Consider the following 2,513-nt stretch of genomic DNA (forward strand, 5'->3'; position numbering starts at 1 on the left):
ATAACAAAGTCGATAAACATTCTGTTGACCATGTTAACATGAACTGAAAGTCGAAAAGAAGTAATCAGAGTCAAGCAGGGGTCAGCACGTTTTTAATAAAAGGCGAGAAATAATTTTTTTATAGGGGTAGGATGTATGTACGTATGTATGTATATATAGAGGCAGACAGGAAAAAAAGAATATTTATATATATATATATATATACACACAAACATACATACATACATATATATATATATATATAAGGAGAGAGAGAGGGGAAAAATAAGAAAGAAAGAAGGACAAATAAATGATACTGAATAACGAGGAGCCACATGAGTGAGAGACAGTAAGTCAGTCAGTCAGTCAGTCAGTCAGTCAGTCACCGAAACTGATAACCATAAACTATGTACAGAATGCTCTTGAAGGATCTTCTTTAAACTTATCGGTGCTATTACGTGGAGGTGGGGTCTGTCGAGCGTTCGATTGGTGCGAGCGGCGTCTGACGACGTCGCCGACGCCTTTCGTCGCCGTCTCGGCCGCTGCCTCCGCCGCATGGTCGTTACAGCAAGGTACCTGCGATCTCTGGCGTCTGCCGTTGGGGTCGGTTCTCGGGTGCACCTGTGTCTTGAAAACGAATGCGAGAGGAGGGTGTTTCGGAGCGTCCGCGCTAACCGAACGGTGTGAAAGGACGAGTGCGTTCTGACCGAAGGCCGGGGTGCGTCCTCGCGTCCTCACGGGACCTGAAAGCTCGGCAACGCTGCGAAGGCGTCGTCAATGATTTTTTTGGCGTACGACTTTCTGTTGCTACGACGAGAAAGAAATTTATGCGCTTCTTGCCGCGTCGGTACCGACCTCGGTCGGGGATATTCCGGCTGCGCGCTCGAACGTGCTTCATTTCTTCTTGGATTTGGAAGTAATTCCTAAGCGTTGTGTGTGTTTGCGGTTCGTAAGGGGCGCCTGACGGTGGCCCCGCGTCCGCGCGTTGGTAGGGTTTTGGACGACCCACCACGAAAAGATTACCTGGTTGATCCTGCCAGTAGTCATATGCTTGTCTCAAAGATTAAGCCATGCATGTCTAAGTACATGCCGAAACAAGGCGAAACCGCGAATGGCTCATTAAATCAGTTATGGTTCCTTAGATCGTTTCTTCCTACTTGGATAACTGTGGCAATTCTAGAGCTAATACATGCAGTGAGCCCGAAGCCCCTCGGGGCGACGGGTGCTTTTATTAGACCAAGGTCAATCGGGCTTCGGTCCGTTTTGTGTGGTGACTCTGGATAACTTTGTGCTGATCGCACGGCCACGAGCCGGCGACGTTTCTTTCAAGTGTCTGCCTTATCAACTGTCGATGGTAGGTTATGCGCCTACCATGGTTGTTACGGGTAACGGAGAATCAGGGTTCGATTCCGGAGAGGGAGCCTGAGAAACGGCTACCACATCCAAGGAAGGCAGCAGGCGCGCAAATTACCCACTCCCGGCACGGGGAGGTAGTGACGAAAAATAACAATACGGGACTCTTTTGAGGCCCCGTAATTGAAATGAGTACACTCTAAATCCTTTAACGAGGATCCATTGGAGGGCAAGTCTGGTGCCAGCAGCCGCGGTAATTCCAGCTCCAATAGCGTATACTAAAGTTGCTGCGGTTAAAAAGCTCGTAGTTGGATCTCAGTTACAGGCGGGAAGTGCGTGGACACCACGTTACGGCCCGTGCTGAACATCATGCCTGTCGTGGCTTGGTTCCCTTCATCAGGTGCCTTGCTTTGGCCGGCGCGTTTACTTTGAAAAAATTAGAGTGCTCAACGCAGGCGATTCGCCTGAATAACAGTGCATGGAATAATAGAACCAGATCCTGTTTCTGTTCTGTTGGTTTTTGGAATACAGGATAATGATTAAGAGGGACAGACGGGGGCATTCGTATTGCGGCGCTAGAGGTGAAATTCTTGGACCGTCGCAAGACGAACTACTGCGAAAGCATTTGCCAAGAATGTTTTCATTGATCAAGAACGAAAGTTAGAGGTTCGAAGGCGATCAGATACCGCCCTAGTTCTAACCATAAACGATGCCAACCAGCGATCCGCCTGAGTTACTCAAATGACTCGGCGGGCAGCTTCCAGGAAACCAAAGTATTTGGGTTCCGGGGGAAGTATGGTTGCAAAGCTGAAACTTAAAGGAATTGACGGAAGGGCACCACCAGGAGTGGAGCCTGCGGCTTAATTTGACTCAACACGGGAAAACTTACCCGGCCCGGACACTGGGAGGATTGACAGATTGAGAGCTCTTTCTTGATTCGGTGGATGGTGGTGCATGGCCGTTCTTAGTTGGTGGAGCGATTTGTCTGGTTAATTCCGATAACGAACGAGACTCTAGCCTATTAAATAGGTGCGTGGTTCTCTGCACCTTGCACCCTTCTTATAGGGACAAGCGGCTCCTAGCCGCACGAAACAGAGCAATAACAGGTCTGTGATGCCCTTAGATGTCCGGGGCCGCACGCGCGCTACACTGAAGGAAGCAGCGTGTTTTTATCCCTGTCT

At 49.2% G+C, this 2,513-nt stretch overlaps 1 non-coding gene across 1 annotated transcript in view; it reads left to right on the forward strand.

Moving 5' to 3' along the window:
- Positions 1–999: 999 nt before the first annotated feature.
- Positions 1,000–2,513, forward strand: part of LOC8052803 — a 1,816-nt gene continuing 302 nt past the window's right edge. The window contains exon 1 of the ribosomal RNA XR_003917189.3: positions 1,000–2,513. This exon is cut by the window's right edge and continues 302 nt beyond it. This is a non-coding gene — a ribosomal RNA (small subunit ribosomal RNA).

This window comes from Ixodes scapularis, unplaced genomic scaffold (genome assembly GCF_016920785.2).
Source record: "Ixodes scapularis isolate PalLabHiFi unplaced genomic scaffold, ASM1692078v2 ptg001131l_1___fragment_3__unscaffolded, whole genome shotgun sequence".
Taxonomy (NCBI): Eukaryota; Metazoa; Arthropoda; class Arachnida; order Ixodida; family Ixodidae; genus Ixodes; species Ixodes scapularis.